At 42.2% G+C, this 25,129-nt stretch overlaps 1 protein-coding gene across 2 annotated transcripts in view; it reads left to right on the top strand.

The window, feature by feature from the left end:
• Positions 1-25,129, top strand: part of RARB (retinoic acid receptor beta) — a 233,296-nt gene that overhangs the window by 181,053 nt on the left and 27,114 nt on the right. The gene's annotated exons all lie outside the window — the stretch shown is intronic.

Raw genomic sequence — 25,129 nt, 5'->3', positions numbered from 1 at the left:
GCTGCTGTTGAACAGCAAGCAGGCCTAGTTGAGTCGTGCAAATTGGGTGATATCAATTCACCCAGGGTTTTCTGCCAGGCCTAGGTTTGCCAACCTCTAGGTGGGACCTGGAAATCTCCTGGAATTACAAAAGATCTCCAGATGACAGAGATCTGCCCCTCAGAGAAAATGGCTGCTTTAGAGGGTGGCTTCTGTGGCATTATATCTGGCTGAGACTCCTCCCCTCCCCAAACTCTGCCCAGCAGTGGCCACTGAGGGAATCCGTTTCTTAAAGCTGCAAGTGCTTTTTTTATCGTTTGGGTGTTTTTTTTAAAAAAACAACCCTAATGTATTTATTTTAGATTTCAGATTTTTCTGCAAACCTGGGACGTTATTCAGGTTTGTAGAAAGATCTGTCTTTCCTGTTCACAGCTCCAGTCACTGGATTTAAGTTTCTGCAAATTTGGCTGACTTCACTATTAGAATATATATACTGGTTTGGGGGTGGAAATGTGGCTACCTTGTCAGAAGTAATAGATTAAATACGTTTTGTAACAGTCGAATGGCTCTTTTATATCACTTGCATAAAAAGTCTTTGTATATCATATAGAGCAGTGTTTGTCAACTTTTCCATAGCCGCCACCAACCTTTAACCCTTCCCCCAATGGCAGCATGAGACCCATTGAACTGCGAGCATGACAGGAAATTACATGATATCAGAGTCAAATGACAGGAAGAGGAGCCAGAGTTGTGAGCATGCTGTTGGGGGAGGTGTTCCACTCTGGAAGCATGCACTGGGCATTGGAAGACAGACTAGTGGGTGTAGGAATGGTTGAAGCAGGCCAGACTGGCAAAAGAGAGAAATGGCAAAGGAGAGATTTTGCATATGCATGGAGTGTTGGTGGACCAACTGTCACGGGTGTGGCACAGCTGGCCAGGCAAAGGGATAAGAGAATACGTTTGTGAGCCTGCTGCCGAGTGACCTTCTCTCACTGTTCTTCTGTTTGTCTCATCCCATGTGCAGAGATGGGCTAGAGGCATGGTGCTTTGTCTTTCTGCGTAAGTGCACTACTAGAAGATCTTCTCAAAAAGTAGCAGAAGAAATTATAACTTGTGACCCAGCAGATGGAAATCCATGGGTTGAAGACCACTGACATAGGAGCATATTCACAGGGGTCTATGTTGTAGCTCATGCAGGTCAGAGCCCTCAAATTTCAGATGTGCTGAATCTCCGTAAGATACTCAACAACTGTTCATGTCGGTTTCACACTGTGCAGACATCCTGGTTCCTACTCATTGTGATAGCTGTACTTTCTGTATTTACAGGTTAGGACTGAGATACTGATCTAGCTGCAGAGTATGCTTCTGTGTAGATGTGTTCAGCGAACACATAGATGAAGTTCATAAGTTGGAGCGTCAAAGGGCAGTGTTCAGGTTCCCATTTGACAGGTAAACAAATTGATAATAGAAGCTTGAAGACAAGCTAAGTAAGACATCTCTGTTCAGAGATGAGATGGTGAAATTGGTGGATACAGGCAAAGTCCAAATAGACATCTCTTTCTGACACTTTCTTCTATTAGTGGAGACTGGTGAACAAGCAGATTGTGTTTTACAATAAACACTGACAAAGGTATAGGAAGAGTGGCAAGGTAACCAGGAATGGAGGGAGCTGTGGAATGTTACTCCAGAACACAGGGAGCAATCCTGGGTAAATCTCATGTTATTCAATGGGACTTACTTTCAGGAAGTGCCCTTAGGATTGCAGTCACAGTGTATGTTCATAGAATCATAGAGTTGGAAGTGACCACCAGGGTCATCTAGTCCAACCCCCTGCACAATGCAGGAAATTCACAACTAGTTCCCCCCACACCCTCAGTGATCCCTACTCCATGCCCAGAAGATGGCCAAGATGCGCTCCTTCTCATGGACTGCCTAAGGTCATAGAATCAGCATTGCTGACAGATGGCCATCTAGCCTCTGCTTAAAAACCTCCAGGGAAGGAAAGCTTACCACCTCCCGAGGAAGCCTGTTCCACTGAGGAACCACTCTGATTGTTAGAAAATTCTTTCTAATGTCTAGACAGAAACTCTTTTGATTTAATTTCAAGCCATTGGTTCTGGTCCGACCTTCTGGGGCAACAGAAAACAACTCGGCACCATCCTCTATATGATAGCCCTTCAAGTACTTGAAGATCCCTGCCTTCTTTCTCAGACCTAGTGTTATATAATGGTGGACACTTGGGTAAGTATGCAGACATCTAGGGAATTTCTATAGATTTCATGTATCCCTGTTAGTGCAGTTCACTTGTGAACATCATCAGACTCCTTAAGTCACGCATACCTCCCATACCTGGCAATGGGTTAGATGCAGAAGATTTGATAACTAACCGTGTCTTAATTTTGCTCTGGAATGCGTTCTGTTAGGTTTCCATTCTTCTGTTGACTGTAAGAGGTGAGTTTTCTAACCAAACAGTAATGTACACCAGAGAACTAATCTAAGCATCTGTGTTTCTTCAATTAGCTGAAACTCCACGGTTAGAATACAGTACTGTGAACTTTAGATGTGAAAGCAAAACAGATTGTAAAGCTGGTCTTGTGTTTACAAGCTGCAGAAGGCGTCTGGAAAGCAAGATGCCCTGTGTGTAATAAGATCTTCCTTGCACCTGCATTAAGAAATGTATGACAGGCTTTGCCTGTGCGGCAGCCAGAGACAGCAGCAACTGCTTGTATGGATCACCTTGTTACTGCACTGTAGCAACCTCACAGTAGTATTTGGAATTGTGTGTGTCAGCTTAGAGTCCCTATAAAATATTCAGCTGATAATTTTTCAGTGGCAGGGAAGGAGAGTCATAAAAGTATAGGTATCACTGTCTTGCAGGTGCAATAAGGGTAAAGGAGTGCCTGTTATTACTAACAAATGCACAGCTTAAAACAGTTCTCCATTTATTTAGTCCCATCCGTTCCACCTAGACCAATAAAAATCAAATTGGGCTGCATCTTAAAAGCATTTTTTGTTCTTTGTTGGAGTTGCTAATGTCACAATATAACATAAGAAAGTGGCCCAGAAAGAGCTATAAATGCACCTGTTGCAATCGATGTGTGAAGCTGAGGGATTTTTTTTAAAAGTTTTATTTTTATTCTTGAGTACAATACAAACTGTATTCCTCACATAGGAGTTAGATGCTGCACAGCTTTTTTTGGCAAGCTTGCAGAACATGCACCCCTCAAGTCCCCCCGCCCCCCCAGTACAACACACAGAAAATTGGTTCTGAAAGTTCACCTTTTCTCTGATTTTTGTGCATATAACATTTATTTATATTGAACATATTTCAGTTCAAACTAACCATCAGGCACTTCGGAATGGGCTATAAATCGTTTAAAGGAGATCCCTCAGATGTCATCATTGAAAGCCAACATGTTCTTTAGATGTGGCCTACTACTGTCTTGATCAAGAAAATAAACTATGAGCCATGCCACATATTTCCACAGCATCTTTTGGAATAGTCATCTCCCCACCACCACTACCACATAGATGAGAATCATGCTCTTTGCCCGCTGATCAGTCTCCTCTCTGATAATTTGTTCTTCTACGACACTAGCCAGAGTAAGGAAGCAACTATCTAAATAATAGGTGTACTTACCCCAAAACTTACAAAGGATGCTTCCACAGAGATTTTGCTTTAGTTTGGTGGGGTTTTTTTATACATCCATGCAGAAGAAGAAGAAGAGTTGGTTTTTATACCCCTCTTTTCTCTACCATAAGGAGTCCCAAAGTGGCTTACGATTGCCTTCCCTTCCCCCTACAACAGGCACCTTGTGAGGTAGGTGAAGCTGGGAGTTGAGAGAATTCTGAGAGAACTGTGACTGGCCCAAAGTCACCCAGTAGACTTCCTGTGTAGGCGTGGGGAATCAAACCTGGTTCTCCAGATTAGAGTCCTCTGCTCTTAACCACTACACCACACTGGCTTTCAATGTGAGGATGTGATATCATCCTCTAATCATCCACTTTCTAGGTTTTCTTGTGCTTTGATACATTTTTTCCTACACCTCTTTAATACACTCTTTTGGGAAAGCTTTCTGTCAAAGCGTCTTTGCACATTGTGTGGATGATAAGATGCACGTTTTTAAGGTCCTTCACCCATTGGCTCCACTGTCCTTGCCTCAGCTCCCCAGAGCCAACACCCCCACCCCAAACTGGTAAACTTCTTTTTCTGAGGGTTCTCGTAGGTTATCCGGGCTGTGTAACCGTGGCCTTGGTATTTTAGGAAAAGAAAATACCAAGACCACGGTTACAGCCTGAATAACCTACGAGAACCAATGAACTCTGACCGTGAAAGCCTTCGACAATATTTTCTTTTTCTGACTTTATTTTTTAAAATAGGAAAATATAAGATCATTATAATGTAGTAATGTTAGAAAATGAGAGAAGGTGGCATGGTATAGCCTGAAGGATCAGTACTTGGAAGGGAGATCACCAAGGAAGACTCAGCAGAGGAAGGCAATGGCAAACCATATCTACTTCTCACATGCCTTGAAAGCCCCTTGATGGGAGTCACCATAAATCAGCTGCAGCATGATGGCCCTTTACACATACAATGTTAGATCTTTTGCCACAACCTATTAGCACCTCTGAATTTCCAGCTTTCATTTTTTTAAAAATAGCCCCTAGCCTTTTTAATTGCAGACTTCCTGTACATAGGGTTGCCAGCAAGCATGAAGAAAATGTCCTGCCTCTTTCCTCTTTGTCTTTGCCAGCATCTAAACTGTTTTTCTTCACGAACACACATCTGGCCTCTCCCTTCATCCAGGAGAGGAGATCACCTCCTCCAAGCTATCTCCTAACAGTTAAGACCCACGGAGGTAATTACAGTGGGTTAAGAAATACTACTTTGTGTCCTGGGCTCTGGCATCTCCCAGGCATGCCACTTTAGACCAAGCTCACACACTAGTCTTGTTCACAATAACCAGGGTGTCAGAGTGGTAGATGTTAAACATAGCATTGCCAACAGACATGGAGAAAAATGTCCTGCCCTTTAATAGGAATTTAATTTGTGGAAAATGGCCAGGTAATGGGCAGTTGTAATGGGCAGGTGAAGCTTTTCATGGCATAGAGGTAAATCACCATGGTAAGTGTGTGTATGTAAAGTGCTGTCAAGTAGCAGCTGAATTATGGCGACCCCTTATGGGGTTTTCAAGGCAAGAGACTAACAGAGGTGGTTTGCCAGTGCCTTCCTCTGCATAGGAACCCTGGTATTCCTTGTGGTCTCCCACCCAAATACTAACCAGGGCTGACCCTGCTTAGCTTGCGAGATCTGACGAGATCGGGCTATACCATGCTTCCTTCCCTACCCACCATGGCACTATTAAGGCACTATTAAAGAAGCAGGACATTTTTTCTCCAGGTTTTTGGCAACTTTGTTTTAGTAGGGAAGCCCATATTCATATTCCTGCTCATCCGTTCGGCTGAGCATCCAGCTTCCACTTTAATTTTATAACTCTTTGTCATCTTGAGCTAGCTACTAGCAAGTATATACATGGTCTTGTAACATTTTAAATCATCACAGTATATATCTCAGTACCACTTGGTAGATATTATATCAGAATTACCCCAGTACTGGGTTTAGGTAATGGTGATAAACGAATATCTAAATATTAGCCATGCAGTAGACACTGGAGTAGTGAGGCTTCTTATAGACTTTCTTGGTGCCATAATTCTGTTAAATTTGCCACAGTGTTGAAATGAATCCGTAACTGACGAGTAGGGAAGATTCCCCCCCTCCCCGCAGAAGCCATGTTTCCAGATGCTTCCACTCAGAAAAGGGTAAAGCCAGAGGGACCATTAGTTATACTTTGCCCAGGATCTTCAAGTAGTTAAAGGTGGCCCTCAAGTGCCTGATTGACTGTGAGTTCACTGTCCCTTTCAGCATGAATGGTGCACACAAAAGACAAAATGGTACTCCCAGGGCCAGATAGGAAAACAGGCCTATTGCTGTTTAACCACTCCCAAATGGAAAAGTTAATCTTAGTGGACACCTGGAAATAGCAGCCTAAATTGCCTGCTCTGGAGGCCAAAGAAAGAAAGAGTGCCCAGCTTGAACTGTGCGAAATTTTCTGGGTACCCATTACTGTTTAATTTGGTTGCTGCCTTATGAAATAGCAAAACAAGGAGCACATAATCCTTGAGGCCAAATTCTGCCCTTTGAGGCTGTGTCAATAGATACCAGCTTTGAGGACAGAACAGGCTTATGCAGTCCCCATTATAGGATTTTAAAGACACAAGTAAGTATGATATGCTCTCAAAAGAGGACTAGATCACATTTGTTTCACTCTCTGGTGATTTACTTTCAGATGCAGTTAATTCCAGAGATTTGTGGCAAAATAATTATTCTCCTTGCAGATATCCAGAGATTTAATGACACTTTTTACTGTGGGTTTTTTTCCCTCGAGGAGCTAATGAGCCATGGTAGATGGTTCATACAGATTTTCTTTTGCTTTGTGTTCAGTCCGCACACGATAACTTAGACTGCGACTGTATTTTGTGGAGGTGAATGATTTGGCTTTAATCCAGCAATTTTCTTTATATAATTATTTTCCTTTCTTTTAATAGTATGGCTTTACTGGCCAAAGCCTTAAGCCTAACCACACTAAGACAGACTGACGGACAGATTTTAATATCCCTTTCCCCTTCTAAGTACATCCTAAGTATAATTTTTTAAATTTTTTTAGTTTATGCAGAATTACTAAAAGATGAGAGGCCAAGGTTTTAGTAACATTCATATCCTTATCTGGCTTTTCTCCTTTTAAAGCAGACTCTTCAAATCCATGATTAATAAGACATTTTTCTTGTGTTCAGTACATAGGATTGACTCATTTGTCCTCTTTGCAGAGTTCATTTAACAGTAGTTCAACAGGTAATGCTTGTATCTGTAGTGTGTGGGGGTAAAACTGGCACTCAATCATAATTTTTAAAAAGATTTTTTAAAATTTTATTTTTTACAAACAAAAAATAAAAACATGTAAGCATAAACACATAACAATATACGTGAAGCTTGCCATTCAAAATTACGATTCAGTTGTCAACTTCTTTAAATTACATTAATCTTTGTTCTCAACATATTTTTCCATACCTAACAACATATTTATTACTTGCTTGTTAAACATGTATTACTGAAATCTTTCTCATTCTGTCTCAATTTAATTAAATTCTGTTCCAAATTTCTAGCTATATAGTTGGGGGGGAAATTCATTTCCCCAATATTCGGAGATTGATCTATTATGTATAAAAGATGTCAGTTTTGCCATAGTTGTGTACTCTGTTAATTTATTAATCCATTCATCTAAATGTAAATCAGATGGGCTGGGAGACAGAGGCAGAGCTGCTGGCAAGGTGAGTGCTGGTTGTGCCCCTCCTAAAACTGTTGGGAAGCATTAACTGTGAGAGGACTGTGCTTGAAGGTGAGTGGGTGTGTGAGCCTTCTTGTAGTCTGTAGGGCTGTTGATTTGGTAAAAAAAAAAAAAAAAAAAAAGGCATTTCGGTAAATTTCTGGTTTGGGTTTACCGAATCAGCAAAATCTGGGAGGTTGGCAAAGCCGAATTTGCCATGCCCAGAAATTCAGCTTTAGCAGGAATGCCTTTCCGCGGCTCCTGTGGGGGCATTTTTGCAGGTCCAAATTTTCAGGGAAGCTAGAAGGGACTCTCCTTGCACGAACTCCCACGTTTGGTAAAGCTTGGGTCAGGGGGTCTGGAGTTATGGGGTCTGGAAGGGGTCGCCCCCATCCTCCTCCTTTGAAATGTAGATACATTGTATCTCTATGAAAGCATGGGACAAACTTTGCAAAGATACATTGCAAAGATCACACTAAAGATTCTGAATACAGCCACTTTGCCAATGCATTTCAATGGAGGAGGATGGGGTGACCCCTTCCAGACCCCATAACTTCGGACCCCCTGACCTGGTCTTCACCAAATTTGGGGGCTCTTGCAAGGAGAGTCCCTTCAAGCTACCCGGAAAATTTGGGACCTCTGCCTACAAAAATGCCTTCCCCAGGAGCCGCAGAAAGCCACAAAATGGGTTTAATGGGTTTAAATGGCCGAATTTTTTGGGAATCCTAAATTTAAAGCCGAATTCCCACCTTTAATGGTATAGGGGAATTCGGCATTCGGGTTTTCCCGGGGGGGGGGGGAGCCCAATTAAACCTGAACCTGAATTTTCCTGATTTTATTTTCCAACAGCCCTAGTAGTCTGCTAAAGAGGGGGTTTTGATTGGTGCTGGGTAGTATCTATAAATCCCTATTCCATTTAACATAGATATTAGCAATAGATCTTCTAAATATATTAGCTTTACCGATTACCTCCTTTAACAAGGTTTTCGATCTTAAACCGCTTTATTTTCCTACTTGAATATTATGCATGTTTCTTATTACATTCAGCCTCTGGCGAGGAGGAGCTTTGCAGTTTAAATGCTCCCAGCTTCTGCCTCTCATACTCATCACCATCCAGCACTGATCAAAAACCCCTCTTTAGCAGGCTCAAGCAGCTACATGCACCTACTCACCCTCAAACATAGTCCTCTCACAGCAACCTCAGTTAATGCTCCCCAGCACTCACCTTGCTGCAGCTCTGCCTCTGTTGCCCAGCTCAGCTGATTTACATTCAGCCTCTGGCAAGGAGGAGCTTTGGAAAGATTATATTATTGGGTTGTATTAAAGATTATGTCGTTTTTCACATTTGGAATCTGTCTTAACCCTACTTGTGGTTGCTAAAATAATCCTTGCTGCTAGATGGGGAGGGGGGGGGAACCAGACCCTCCAGCTCCAAGAGATTGGTTGAATTCTGTTTGAGAGAATGTATCACTTATTAAATTAACTTGTCTCCAAAGAACAGTAAAGAGACCCTTTTGCTCTTTCAAATAAGTTTATGGAATGTTGGAGTATGATATATTTTTGTTGTTTATGATGGTAGGACTGTTAATTTTTAAAAATCTGTATTTTGTATACATTTATGTTTCTAAATTAAAAAAATTAAATTAAAATGTTGATATATCGATATAGCATTGTAATGATAGGTTCAGCAGTTTCTGTGAATTCCTAGTGTGTGGAAATGTCCCCTGTCTACCATGGAATCTCACTGGATGACTTTGGGCCAGTCATTAACAGTCTAACCTCCCTCACAGGGTTGTTGTGATGATAAAATAGAAGAAGAGAGAAAGATGTTGTAAACAGAGGGTAGAGTATACATAATAGACACATGCATAGGAGTTATCTTAGGATCCAACCCAATGGGCTGTTTATGCTTTGGCAGATGATTAACTGCCGCATGATTTTTCTGAGTTTTAATTTTGCCTGTGTGCCGTTTTTCTGTGACAAATTAAAGTCTTTGCCTTTTAGTCCTCTTTGACCCTTCTTCTGCCTTCCTTCCTGTTTTGCCCAGCCTTTTACTTGCCAGTTTTAATTTTGACTAGAAGTTTATAGTAAACGATTAATAACAAAACGAAATCCATGTTTGGTGGAGATGCTTATGTAAGGGGTGTAATTGCATCAGCTCGTCTAATGAGTTTTCCCTCCTGTGCCATGTACGGCAGATTAATAGCCTGTGAATTCATTTGCAACTCATTTTGTTTCAGAAAAGACCATTGAAGAAACTGTTAAAGAAAATAACAAGGGGAATATGATCCTCCCCCTTCCTCCACATGAAACAGCTAAAGGGGGACTACCACATTGGAGTTAAACAGTATCCTCCCTTTCTTGCCCACCTCACTCCTTTGCAAGGGTACCACAGAAGGAGTACCTAGCAGAAGAGCCAGTTACTGGCTATAGAGATAACATATGTCAGTGGGCTTTGCTCCATTGTGAATGGCCAAGCGGTTGCCCGGGCACCTCACTCAGAGAGCTGTGTACACACAGGGTGATCTAAATGGTACAACATGGCACCTCTGTGCACATGGGTCAGTACACACTCTGGGAGGGGAGAGATCATGCCCAATGTTTTAAAAAATTGCATTCATTCTACAGCAGAGCATTTTATTAGCATCTTTTACAATACACCCTAAGTCTTTTTTTCTTACGAATTGTGCCTTGAACAAAACATGCTTAGTGAACTTGCTGTAGATGGAATTTCGATCTTCTGTTTTCTTCAAGTGGTTTTAAAGGTAAAAGTGAAGATCAGAACTTTTAGTTTCCTTTGTTGCTTTTCAACTGTTATTGTATGGTTAGTTATTTCAAACAAGAAAAGGGGTGGAGATCCAGAGGTGCTAATGAAATGTTTCCTATAAATCCACATGCATGTTTCATGTAGCGTTCCTGACCGCCTCCTTACTGTGATCATGAGGGACCCTTCTGAACTTTGCATGCAAGTCCATGAGGCCCAGCAAACAGGCTGCTCGTTCTGTTTGTGAGAAAAGCTCGAGTACTGTGCTACTGTGCTGTGGTTTGCTAAAGCTTAAAAACTCTTTAGCATACATTCTTTTCCATATGCATGTTTCATGCAAATATATATATATTTGCTATTCTTAAATAGCTAAATTCCGAAATTATTTCCTATCTGTTTCTGTGCTTTTTAAAATCCTAAATCTGTGTGTGTGTGTGTGTGTGTGTGTGTTAAGTGCCGTCAAGTCGCTTCCGACTCATGGTGACCCTATGAATCAATGTCCTCTAAAACGTCCTATCTTTAAGAGCCTTGCTCAGGTCTTACAAATTGAGAGCTGTGGCTTCCTGTATAGAGTCAATCCATCTCTTGTTGGGTCTTCCTTTTTTCCTGCTGCCTTCAACTTTTCCTAGCATGATTGTCTTTTCCAGTGACTCCTGTCTTCTCATAATGTGACCCCCCCAAAAAAAAAATCCTAAATAGGTTTTTTTAAAAACCTGTCAGGATTTTTGCCTTGGACCCAGCCACCAAAATTATATGCGAGCAAATTATAAACATTACCTGACCCCACACAAACAAATATATAAAGTTGGAGGAACAATTTTGAATCGGTAAGGAGAGAGTTAAGTGGAACCTTATGGCAAAACAGAAGCTCCCTAATAGCATAGCAGGAACACAAAGAGGTGATTTCTTGAATGCCTTCCACACAAACCAGAACTGGAAAGGGGAGTGTCAGTCCTAGTGGGACGCAGGACAGGTTCCTGAAGGGCAAGCAGAATGCAGCAGTTTACGATAGTGGGAAGGGGGTAGTGTCTTCTCCACAGCAAGGCTGGTTTAACTCTGGAGCTGCTTTTCAGAGTTTGCAGGATGGGCGAACCGTTTTATTTTTAGCATCAGCATCATTTTTATCTGTGTCCCAAATACAACTGGGAGACTTACTGGGGCAGAAATGCTAGCCTTGAGAAACTGCTTCTTCTTTAATTTTTTTTTTTTTAACTTAAAGCTGAATCACGCTGCTGACAGCTCCCGGCTTCTTTTTGCTTTGTTTTGTTTTCTGTTGGGACCAAGTTAACATAAGGGAGATGCAGCTAATAAGCTCATATGAAGATTGATTACATGTCCTCAGCTGGAAGTTAACGCTAAGCTTTATCCTCTGAGATATAACATCTGTGGCGAGCCTTTCACTGCTCTTCTGTGGTAACATCCATTTTGCCAGAATAATGCTCTCTTGCACACGGCACAGGCTAGCTGGGTTTGCATACGTAGATCCTCCTTGCTTTGCCAGTTCCAAATGTGCCTTGCTCCTGTGCTTTGGTTAACAATATCACATTAAAGTTGGAACTGCTAAGGTGATTATAACATGATTTCAGCACCTAGATTGCCTCCAAGATAAACTCTTTCAGATGTGGCCAATATGTGTTGTTTAGAGGGCTTCCTGTCTGATTCCGTTGGGTGGCAATGTGTTCTTGCGGATAAAAGTAACATGTAAACCTCTCTGTGAAGGAGATCAAAGGAGTTTGAGGCTCTGGGAAATTGATGCCTTTTACAGTTCTCCAGAGCTTTCTGTGCAGTACTTTCATGCTGTGTTAGGGGCATAAATGAACTAAGTATAAGGTTGGCCACATGTGTTGTTGCTCCCTGTTCACTGTGCAATGGGAGATTAAAAAGGGAAATGTTAGATAGTGACTGGGTTGCCCAAGCCAGTCAGCACTGGAAAATTATAAGCAGGAACCTTGCAGGGCAGAAGTCCCAAGAGCAGGCTCTACAGAAAATGGGTATAAGATGAGGTGGTGTTGGAAAATGTCATCAAATCACAGCTGACTTCAGCAACCCCATAAGGTTTTCAAGGCAAAAGACAGAGGTGGTTTGCCATTGCCTACCTCTGAGTAGCAACCCAGGACTACCTTGGTTGTCTCCCATCCAAGTGCTTAACCAGGCTGACCCTGGTTAACTTCCAAGCTCTGATGAGATTGGGCTAGCTTGGGCCATCCAGGTCAGGGCAAAAGACGAGACATTTATGTAAAGGCATGGGAGCACTCAAAAAAGAAGAGGAAGGAACGCTTACTTGTAACTTTTGTATTTCAAGGAGTTATCACATACCTGCACATCTCCCCACTAAAGCCTTTCCCTAGTTTCCTGCAGAATCTGTTGTCATTACTCCAGCTGCCTCAGCAAAGTACAAGTTAACATTTCAGTTTAAGCTAGGAACTGTTTGCAAAATGTGTGACCAAGTGGACACTTGACTACAGTGAGGTGGCAGGATGTGGTCCAGAAAGAAGACTTGGTCCTGCATTTAAGGTGGGGGAGGGGTTTTCCCAGGATTTCCAAAATGCCCAACTCAGTGCAGGAGATTCTCTCCCCAAATGGACTCATTTTGTGCATTTGTTTTGTTCCGGTAAGCACTGCTGTGAAGAAAGGCACTTTTCTGGTAGCGTAAAAAGTGCAGTTGTATCAAAATGAGGCATGATGCATCCAAACGTGTTAGAATAATCAGATATCCAGAAAATCAACAAGTGGTATTTTTGTTGGGTTACTTGTGAGATTTGGTAAGATTTATCAGAAACCAGCATTTTAACCATTGAGAAGCCAAGGTGGCTTTTTAAAAAAAAAAATAGAATTTTGAAGGAAATACATTGGTGATAGACAGTTTTATGCAAATCACTTTGAGACTTCAGTGACTAAAGACAGCATGAACATGTTTTTATTAAATTAACTAGGAGCACATACTTACCTGAATAACTGAAGTAGCATAGGTTTTTGTCGTCTGAATTCTCCAAGGCTGCTGTCTTGATGAGCCAGCTGACTGAGGAGGCCTTCTGCCACATTACATCTCTTCTTGGGCGTATGCCAGGCTGCTCACTTTATTGCTGTGATCTAAAAATAATATCCAGTTAGAGTGCCTTTACTCTCCTTAATCTGCTCTGTTTTAGGTCAAAGACTGTTTTCCTCTGGAATATTTTATATACACTTTTACATTAAAAGCAAAGGGTTGTTTAAAATTTAAAACCAAACAGTATGCAAACGGTAGACTTGAAAAAAATGAACTCAATGTAAGGAGTGGAAATGTAGCACCGAAGTTGTGAGTGGGGTTAGTCTATTGAGATCTGACCTAAGACAAAGGTCAGAAGTCCACCCACGCTGGCCGTGCAGAATGATGCCCCCCCCCAGGGCAGTGGTCTTCAACCCATGTCATGCCTGCTACTTTCTGGGTCACAAGCCTCAAAGAGCCACATTTTTGGAGGGACCTTTTGCTAGAGTGCATGTGTAGAAAGCGGAAGCTCTGCACCTCCTTCTGCTCTTGTACACACATTGAGAGGAGTAGCGGGGTGGTGAGAGGAGATTACTCAGCAGTGGAGAGGCGTCCTCCACAGCTTGAACCCTTGCATCGTTCCTCAGTGTGGTACACCTCCTGATGCTTGCCTTGTGTTTCCTATACCAGGCTACATACAGCCCTTCCCGTCTCTTGACTTTGATGTCATGCTCTTGCAGCTCAATGAGTCCCAAGTTTAGAAAGGTGGAAGACCGGTGCCATAGGGCACAGCAGACTCCTATTCACCCTTTTCCCACAACATGAGCTATCAGTTTTGTGCATCAAGCCGTAATGGGGAATAGGAAGGCTGTGCATATTTCTGCTTGGTCTAGGAATCATGCGTACATTCCTGAGATGGGAAGAATGGACAGCAATGTGGGAGGCATATGCAGCCCTCCCACCCCCCAAAGCAGCCTGGCATGCTGAGAGTTTATATATAACATGCACCGGGCAGGGGAATCGTGTCTTGCTCTAGGGATCTCCCTGAGAAAGATGCTGTGTCTATGGCGGCCTGGATTGAGCCCTTAGCCTTGTTTTCATCTCTTGCCAACGCGATCAGTATTCTGCGCGTCTTCTTCCTTCTCCTTGTCAAAGAAATAGCATAATTATTTTAAAAGGTATCTGTTGTTTTAACTCTGCTTCTTGTAAAAAGGCCATTAGTCACATGCAAAAAGGTTCTGAAGCTGACTTCTTAAAAGTTGCAGCTCAAAGTCCTACAGGCAGTGCCTAAGGCTTGCGAGGATTTAATTATCTCTGGGATTTTGTCTCAAGTCTCCTGGATCTGTAACAAGTTGCTTATATCGCAGACACGCAAATGGATTTGCTATGAAGGGATTATTTGCATTTTCGAGGTGCATGCCTAAACTTGGGAGTTACACCTAAATGGAATTCCTCATATCCCCTGGCAAAAAGTGCAGCTTGACTGCAAACATGCTTTTATTGTGGATTACAGGCTTGGCTGGTCATCTGACAGGCACTTTTCCTGAAGTTAGAGAAAGATTTAAGGGAAGCACACTGACCTACTTCCCCTCCCCCTTCTTTTTTAAACACTGCTCCAAGCAAATAAAATGTTAGCACACACCAAAACTGTGCCCAACTTTACCAATTTGAACATCTCTCATTAGTAGAGGGTATGCTTCATGTTGACTAAGTGGTTTTGTGTGAATCCTCCTAAGGGAAAGACTTCAAGAACACATCATATGTTAAGTGATCTAAATGTATTTTCAAGGCATCTGGGGGCTTTCAGCATGTTTCAGCTACTACATTTTGCTTCCTTTTACTGAAGAATGTTGAGACTGATCTTCCATTTTATGGCTTTATTTATTTGAGCTTTTCAGCTAAATCTGTCCCCAAAGGCTCATGGCAGGTAACAATTAGAAACACATGATCTTTGTGTATTTGTAAAGTGCCTAAAATATTTTTAAAACTCAGACACTAAAGAACCCTTCCTTCCCAAGCTCATTCCAGGCAATAAAATGCTTTCTTCTCCCCAAAGGCCTTGCATTGCTTCCAGATGATACCTACCTGACACCCGTGACCTCTTGGGGGGTGGGGATGTCAAAGTTTGGTAGCATCCACTGGGAATTCTTTGTATAGTCATTTGATTCAGACTTGGCATAGAAAGGATACCTCCAAAAGCCTTGTCCATTGACAGTAGAGGTCAACATGGGAAATAGGGAAAGAGGTCATCTAGAATGCATTGTATATCCAATTCCTAACTTGGCCCCAGTGCATGGGACAAAATCTGCACATTGGGGCCATTTGGGAATTGGGTTGTATTTCTGCAAACCTAAGGAGCCCCCTGCTTTGTAGAAGAATATGAAAAGTAGGAGGAAGTTGGGAGTTAAGCTTTAGAAAACCTTAAAAAGTAATGTCCATGCATGAAGTGAAAGGGGGAAAAAAGATTTTGAGCAGTACTTCGGGTTGCTGTGGCTGGTGTGGTGGATCACAGATAATATCCAGCTCTCAACATGGAGCTTTGCTCAGGGTGGAGAAGGAAGCAAGATTCTTACCAGAGGAGGCCAGTAGATGAAGACAAATGTGCCAGGATCATGACTGCAATACAGGCATGCAAGTCTGCTTATCTCCCCCCTCCCCCACCGGTGCGCTCCGAGATGATCAGTGATGGCTTGGTGAAGTAATCGGGGATCAGGGAGGCTTGGAGCTGAAAGCACATTCTGCCTGAATCAGAGCAATGGAAGCCTTAAGTAACATTTTGATGAATGAGCTCCTAACAGCAAAAGGAATGTAAAATTAGTTGGAATTAGTTAGAGTGTAAAATTATCTCCATATACGTGGCATTTGCTGCTGTTTTATAGCCATGGGACAATATTTTTATGTCTCGCAATATTAAACAAGTATAAAAGGAACGCTTCCTATTTGAACTTGGATTTATTAATATATACTTATTTGATTTCTACTCCCGAGTTTCAATATGGATGGATATCAAAGGTGGCTGATGGAGATTTATTACAATCCAATTAAATTGGAGCTGCTGCTTCCAGACCTTCCATGTCACAACTCCCTGGGGTGGCCGCCCACACTCATTCATTAGGCCTTTGTGGTTATCCCTGGTCACTTCCATCCCGTTATACTCACTGACTACTGGCAATGTGTCTGTTGTCAGTGTGCTCTCCTTACTTGTATCCTGCCAGGAATGCTCCTTTTCATCATTTCAGGAGAGAAAAAGAGGACCTAGGCAGAGCAGCTTTGTCTTAGCTAAGACAGGCCAGTTGATGACTAGTTACTCATAGCATGCAAGTCACAGTGAATACTGTGGTTATCTTAGAACGAAAATGCCCCAGGGAAAAGACTGCTTGTTTACCAGCTGTTCAAGTCATGCAGATGCTGTCTTTCATAATTGTATCACTAGGCCTGTCTCGAGAGCCAGTGTGGTGTAGTGATTAAGGTGTTGAACTAGGACCTGGGAAACACAGGTTTAGGTCCCCACTCGCACCATGGAAGCTTGCTGGGTGACCTTGGGCTAGTCACACACTCTCAGCCCTGACTGTGGCTAGTATCTGGATGGGAGACCTCCAAGGAATACCAGGGTCATGACATGGAGGCAGGCAACGGCAAACCACCTCTGAACATCTCTTGCTTTGAAAACCCTATGAGGTCACTATAAGTCAACTGTGACTTGACAAGCGGGGGGAGAGATGTCTCAGTACGAAAGGCATATTGAAAACCTGATCTCTAGGCCTGGATTAGTAATAAAAAAATAAAAAAGTAACCCCCCCCCATGCACAGATGTACTGGGAGCCCATATCAGGCAGTAGGACAGAGGAAGGGTAGGAACTGTAACTCCCTCATTTCAATAATTGTCTCAGGGGCAAAGGGAAGCAACTGTTGGAGGAAAGAAGAATGAGCTCAGAGGCAGTGTGCCCATTCTCAGCTCAGATCCTCCCCACAAGTTGTTATGGGGAAGAAAGTGGTAAAACAGAATATACAGGGGGAGGGTGTATATGTGCTTTTTCACACACATTTGGATGCTTGGGATCTGCGGGATCTAAACAAAGTCACAGCTGGGCTAGATAGCTTGCTGCAGTTGTGTGCTATAGATACTTAGCTTCTGCCCATTGTATGGAGATGGCTGGGCGTAGCATTTGGCATAAGTTCCCAATACTATTGCAAGGGGAAAAAACTATTCCCTTGCTCCAGTGCTGGCACCCACTGCTATATAGCACAGAAAGCATTTTCAGTTCAGGAAGCCAAGGATGACAGGCACTTATCTGATACACAGTTCACCAGATGCATACATCATGAAGACATCTTTTCCCTTGAGTCTTTGGGGGATGGGCCATGGACTTGAATGTGCCCTTTTTCTAGTAACTTTTTGTTCAGAACTAAATCCCCCTTTTTTGCTTTAATCAGAGTGTAAATTGCACCAACAACATTAACCATGGTTAAGATTTTCACATAGCAATCGAGATTTGAGACTAGGATTGAAAGCTGGCTCAAATTCTGATCAAGCAGTTCTCCAGGTTAGCTTTAAGTATGGTTAGTGTTGTCGACATAAACCTTGACTCTCTTGGGGAGTATGATAATGGAAGGGAGTACGAAATGCCATGACCAGCTTCCAGGCTACTAATAACGAATAAAAGGGCTCTAATCATTACAGTTTGCACTAGCAGACCTCCCTGGTGAAATACTTCCCCCTCAATTTGGAGTAGTAAAGGAACAGAGAGATTTGGCAGATTGTCTCTGAGATAGCAGGATCAACCATGCATTTATCTCCTGCAGGAGCAGAGATTCCTAACTATGCCTAATTATACCATACTGTGTGCAGTCATTTGTGATGTAAATTTCTACCGGTTTAGGCTTCCTCATGAAGCAGCATCCCTTCTAATTAGAGACCGCTTGTTGAAACCAGACAGCCAGCCAGTACTAAAAGGGGTCTGCCTTTGGGGAGCCAGAACACCCAGCCCTTTGCTTTCCATTCTATATAATATCCAAATTTGAGCTTTTGTTTTCCATATAGGAGTCTGGAAAAAAAAACTGGGTCAGTTAATCCAAGTAGAAAGCATTCATTCTGTCGAGTTAACTGTATGATGAACGGCTGCCTCTTTTCCTTATCGAAATAAGCTCTCTGATGTGCAATAACTCTTGCCGGGGAAGTTATCCAGATCTCCAGAAATCACTTTGATTTGAAATCAACAGTAAAAATGGCTCTTCTTTTGAAGAATGTGATGTTTCCAAGAAAGAAGCATCTCTTCCGGTCTGCCACTTGTGTGATTGATAAATTAGACTGGCCTTCAAAACACCTTCAAGTTTGTGGGTCATCAGGATAACTGCAGTATATTAGAAAATATTGACTGGGATCCAGAACAGTATTTTTTACAGAGACAAGGATTTCTGCTCACTGAAATCCCATTTCCCTCCTCATGCAGGAACCGGGAATGCCCCCCTATCCTGTTCCTGAGAGTCAGAACAGGACTGGAGGACATTTTCGGCTGCCATGGGAGCTGTGATGCAAAGAAGTTGCCCCCAGCGGATGAAGTCCTTGTGCCCACAGTAATTTTTTTTTTAATCCAAGCCGTTATAAACAGAAGTGAGTAGGTGAAACCCGGATATGAAATATTTGGACCTCTGTGTCAAAGTGCAGCATTTAAAAACAAATCTAATTATTGGCTATTGACTGTTTATTGACTATTCCTGTTGAGCCACAGCAAGATGAGTCAGAAAAATTACTGTTGAATGGTTTTATGATCATAAATGTTTGGAGTAGGGTTGCATTCAGATGTCACAAACAAGAGTGGTTTAAAATTACGACTTGTGGGCAACCAGTAAGACAAACTCCTGTTTTTGACATCTGAATGCAGCCCTAGATTGTGTGTTGAACTGCATGTGCATTATGTTACTGCTGCTGCTGCTGACATAGAAACAGCAGGAGAAGAAAGGCTTAATCTCAAGACAGTTCTTCACTGATATTGCTCCTGTGTGCTGTCAACTGAGATAGCTGCAAAGAGATGCCAGGCAAAAGTGTGCAGTTTGTAAACTGCTGTTGATACTTGACAGAAGTTAAAATTGGTTCTGTCAGTTCCAGGATTCTGTCAGTGTTAATTATATCCCCCATTACGGCACCCTTAATAAAACGGTATTTGAACATGGGTTGGCTGGTGGCAAGGACTGTTGTGGGAGAGGCGAGTCTCACCTTGCATGGGGCCAGCCTGGGTAAGGTGACCCCTGCATGGGGGGGGGCAGCCCCCAGGCCATTGGGACTACTGGGACTTTCCCCAGTGGCCTTAATGGCCAGGCCACCCCTGCATTCTACCTTTTTAAAAGTTCAAGGATAAAATTGATTTGATCATTGACTATTGGTAGACCACAGTCTGGGGCGTCACTCCCTGTGCAGGGGCCCCCTTACCCTGGCCAGCTCCATGTGAAGTGGTCCCTTTGCTGGGGAGCAGGCCATCTGCCCACCAGGACTTTCACTAGTGGCTTTAATGGCAGTCCACCCCTGCATTCTAACTTCTGAGAAGGTTAAGGAAAGCACTGAATCAGTCATTAATTGTTGATAGACAGAAGTCTGTGCAAAGCCCTTCATATACACAATCTTTTGAAAGTTCAGTGGATGTTAGTGGTTAGTGTCTGTTCTTGATTGGCTTTTGAACACATGAAGCTGTCTTATACTGAATCAGATGCTTGGTCCATCAAAGTCAGTATTGTCAGACCGGCAGCAGCTCTCCAGTTTCTCAGGCAGGGGTCTTTCACATCACCTACCTGCCTAGTCCCTTTAACTGGAGATGCCGGGGATTGAACCTGGGACTTTCTGCATGCCAAGCAGCTGCTCTCCCACTGAGCCGCAGCCCTTCCCCTGGAAATGACTATGTTCCAGAGCTATACTATTGCAAAGAGCATTATAATAATTCCTAGGTTAAGGTATGTGCTATATAGGAGAGCCAGCATGGTGTAGTGGGTTCTCTGTTTAACATTTGTCTGAGCCCTAATTTCACATAACTGCTAATACAAAATAGAGGCGAAGCCTAATTATGTTCATTCTGAAGCAGCTGTCTGAACTGGTTGCAGTAAATGGCTGTTATCGCACAAAATAACTTTGCATCTGGAATAAGAACGATGCACTGCATGAATGATTTGAACCTGCTCCTTGTTTCTTGTTAAGATGTAACAAAACATTGTGATTGAGAGCATGACAAAGCTGAATTTGTCAGTGAAATAAAAGAGATCTGCAGTAAAACAGGGCTGTCGCCTGGTGGTTTTTTTAGTTGTATTATTTTTTTAAAAGCATTGTATGCTAAATGTCATATAGAACGACAACCTGATTTATCTGCACAAAACTATGCAGGTAAAACCAAGCTGATATCTATCAACTGATGTGAACTGCTTGCCGATGCACTCATTCAACCATCAACGTTTTCCTTTTCAGAAATCCAATAAACAGACCTGCTGACCTCCAAAGACTTCCATTTTTCCAAATTAGGAGGCATTCTCCTGGCTTGCAGGGGACATTAATGTAATGTTAATACATTCTCACATGACCAGCCTTTGGGTGCTGTGTGATAGAAAGGTCAAATTTAGGATATTTATTTTAGTTAATCAGCTGTCCAAGGGGATTGGTACTCCAAATTTCAAGACTGTACCTCCAAAGGGCACCTGCTTCAAGAAGGTAGCTCCAAAGGGCACCTGAATATTCGAGATTAGATGAGACAACATATTAATGACCTTTTAGTGGCCTCTGTCTGAAGGTTTGAAGGTAAAACTTGGGATTTTTTTTGTGCACTAAGCATGTGAAAAATGAGTAGACTGGATTTTAAATTTCTCCATTGAAAAATTAGAATTTTTTTTTTTTAAGTCACCAGGAGAAACAGAACTTTTATAGGCAGGACAGATGCCAGATTAAAATGTCACTATGTGTTGTGCCCTGACCTAGATGGCCCAGGCTAGCCAAATCTTGTAAGGTCTCAGAAGCTAAGCAGGGTCACCCCTGGTTAGTATTTGGATGGGAGACCTCCAAGGAATTCCAGGATCGTGATACAGAGGCAGGCAATGGCAAACGACCTCTGAACATCTCTTGCCTTGAAAATTCTACACGGTTGCTGTAAGTTGGCTGCAACTTGATAGCACTTTACACACACGTGTGTTGTGTGGGGCTGACTTTAAGGATTACTCAAATGCTTGTTTCCAGACAAGACAGCCAGATTGTTGATTGGGATTGGCCAGTTGAAATATGTAGAATCATAGAGATGGAAGAGACCACCGAGGTCATCTAGTCCAACCCCCTGCACAATGCAGGAAATTCACAACTACCTTTCCCCCCACACACAGTGACCCCTACTCCATGCCCAGAAGCGGGCCAAAAAAATACTTCCAGGATCCCTGGCCAATCTATCAAATCCTCGTCAATCTGTCTATCCTTGTCAATTGGTCATCACGGATGCGGGTTGCTAGTTTTGGACTATCAAATTCTATATCATTTGAGATCATATTTTCTGAAGTACTTGTGATCTATTATGCTAGGGGCAGGGGTCCCCATCATGGTGCCAGTGGCACCCACTAGGGTTTTTTAGAAAGTGGGTGGGGCCAGATGGGATTTTTACCCAGCAGGGCTTCTGATTAGCCATTGATTGGCTTTTGAGATTTGATTGGCTGTCAGCAGCAGCTACCCTCACAGCACAAAGATCTTCATTGAGTGACTGACAGTCAGGGCCGGTGCTACCATTAGGCGAACTAGGGCACAGTCCTCAGAGGGGGGCAGAACTGGCCTGAGGCGCACAGTTTTAAACAGATTAGTTTTTTGAAAAAAATGCAATTGACAATTTAAATATTTTATTTAAAGGTAAGTACTACAGCAGTGCTATGGAATATAATTATTAAAAGTTTTGTGCTTTTATTTTTTCTGCAAGACATCTGTTTTTGAAAATTGGTTAGCAATGAGGGGCACAAGTAGTTAGCCTTGCCTAGGGCGCAAAAACTACTGGCACCGGCCCTGCTGTGACAGTAAGCTGTGTATGCAAGAAAATATTTTGAAACAATATGTTCATTTTAAAAGGTGTCCTGTCTTCAACATTTCGGCAGAATCTCAGTTTGTCGTTAGTTCTGCAAAACCTCACTCCCTGACATTTGGGGTTGGCGCTGCCTCCTGCGGCAGCCGTTTCGTGGTTGTGCCCTCCACCCTGTGTCCAAATTGCAATGGTGCCTGCAGGCTCGGAAAGGTTGAGGACCTGTGTTAGGGGATCTTCTCTGGATAATCCTTTCTTCATAGGTTAAATAAGTGGCGATTATAGAAAGTTACTTTGCTGTGGTGGCATCTCAGTTAGAGAAATCCCTTTCCAAATTCCAGATTTACTCCTGAGCTTTTGATGGATTATGCTTTTTCTTTTACTGCTGCTCCTGCTTTTTTTATTTGTTGTTTAATAATAAAACAAGTTGCTTGCTTGACACTATGCTTCATTTGTTGGGCAGCGACCTTGAAAGTTTTATACCAAAAATAAGGATATCCATATTTTTAAAGAAGTATGTATGGACACTGGCGTTAAAATTGGCGGTTCTGTATCGTGTGCTTGGTAATCAGGCCATAATCAAGCATCTCTCAAAATGTATGCAAATTTCTGGATCAACACAGCTTTGTTTTGTCCTGTAAACTAGGCCAGGCTCTGTGTACATATAGACACCTCTGTACTTAGGAAATGCTATCTCTCATAGCTGTGAATCTGGAACCTCAACACTCATGGATCTGCAGACCATGCACATAACCCTTACCTTATAATTTATTTATTAATTAAAATATTTATATTCCACTTTTTTCTCATGGTCCCAAAGTGGCTTATAAGTCACAATTAAATCATTATATTTTAAAACCAACACCCACCCCCCAAAATCATTCCAGAGAAAGTGATAATATGATTATGTTTCTCATTCTAGTATCATATGTTGTCGAAGAGAAAATAAAGAGTTCAGTAGGCATAAGTAAGCACTTGCTTTAAGCATGTGACGTGTGAATCAAAAATATTGACCATACCTGTAATTACAAATAGGATGGAAACAAAGAGACTTCTGCACCATTTTCCCCATTCTGTGAGAAGCTGGGCCTTATTTGCTGCATTCCCATTCTTTTGGAATATAGTTATCTTACGATAACAAAACTTGTTTGATTGGTTTACATACTCAAGGGATTAGTTCATATCTAAAGAGGTGGATGCGAGGGTGGATGTTTCTGAATAAACAAAGGATCTTGTGTGATGTAGGCTTCATTAGAAAAGCTACCTTTATAAGTATTGAATTGTGGATAGGAAGATACGCGTGGACTTTACAACCTAATAAACAGAATCTCATGCAAAGGATAAGGACTGAGAAAAGTGCCTCTGAGGCATCCTTTTATCTTGTAAATAAGACCTGATTAAAAGAATCCCAATGAACGAACACATAAGCCCTGGTCACTTCACAGTGAACATGCGTACATCACACCTGCATGTGTGTTCATCTGTTTGTAAGAAACCCAATGCACATTCCCTTTGCAAATTAACTAGGGACCAATGCCTGGATAAATGTGGGGTTTCAACTACATGTTCAGCTGTACATGTGTTGAAGGTAACATGAGAATTACCCAACACAGTGTGAAGAAAAATCAAGTGTACACTGTACACAGATTGCACATCTCTTCACTGTTACTTGTGAATAGGGCTATAAAGTTGTATCCAGCTAGCAAAACATGTAGCTATGTTGCTCGCTGCACTAGAGTCATGCACGGTCCTTTCACTGTCCTTGCACGGACTGTCAGCTGCTCTGTGGTTGATTTTTGGGACCATTTTTAATATTCTGCCCTGAAAGCAAATACTTCGAAAGTGCATTTGAATATTCAAACCATTTCCCATCACGCTCGAGGTTGTCTCTCCTCACCCAAAGTCTACATTCTAAATTCAGTTTCATTTACATGTGGAGGCAGGGCTTTTTGTGTGTGTGTGGGTTTTTGTGTGTGTGTGTGGGGGGGTGCTGGTATGCACCAGTACAATGTAGTGGCACCTCTTTCTGGCTGGCCTCTTCACAACAAGGCCAGCAGAGAAGGGAGCAGGAGGGACTGCAGAGAAGATGCAGCAGATTATATCGTTTGCCCTACTGTCTTCTCTGCAGTCCCACCCACCACTTTTTCTGCCAGCTTCTTCACAAAGAGGCCAGCAGAGAGGCAATAGATGGGAGTGCAGAGAACACAGCAGGGCAGATGATATACAGTGTTGTGGTCAATAATGATGCCCTCAGTGGGTGCGACAGAGTATATGGGCTGCCCCGTCACCTTCTCTGCAAGTCACCATTGTGAGTACCAGCATTTTTTTTTTTTAAAGGCACTGTGCTGAGGAAAGGAAATGCAGACATTCTCACACACAAAAGGCAAACCTGGATAAGAGCATAGAATTCCTCATGCCAATTGACATGCTAGTCATCTCTTCTCCTTAATAGCAGGGGTACCAAGTTTGATTTGCAGTTAGATTATCATTCCTAAGGGTACAGTGCTTGTGGTTTTATTTTTATTTTTATTATTTTAAGTAATCTATTCTGTATTTTTTTATAGAAGCAGTTCACTGTGATGCATAAGTAGGTTTAAAAATGCATAGAGTCCTGGCCATGAAAATGTACAGCTTGACCTGAGTAATTCTGTGTCTCCACAATTACTACTTTTATTTCTTTATTCATGAAAGGAAAACATTTTGCTCGCTGTGACTTTAATATTTAGGGGGTAAAATGTGGTCCAGGAGTTTCCATAGAATAGTTGAAACTGTTCTCGTTTCACTAACTATCCCTGGGGATAGAATCAATCACTGTAGTAGAAAAGGGTGACATTTAAAGAAAGAAACTCAGATGAAAATGTCATGCTTAAAAAATTAGGTTTAAATGCACTAGCTCCTGATTGATTTTTATTGCACTCATACGGATACAGTGATTGATTATAAAGCTTACAGATGTTTAATACTTTTTTCGCTTCTCTGCTAATCAGAATAATCTAATTTTCAATGTCATTTAATGTAC

This window comes from Euleptes europaea, chromosome 11 (assembly GCF_029931775.1).
Source record: "Euleptes europaea isolate rEulEur1 chromosome 11, rEulEur1.hap1, whole genome shotgun sequence".
NCBI classification, from domain to species: domain Eukaryota; kingdom Metazoa; phylum Chordata; class Lepidosauria; order Squamata; family Sphaerodactylidae; genus Euleptes; species Euleptes europaea.
This window is presented reverse-complemented; position numbering and strand designations above follow the sequence as displayed.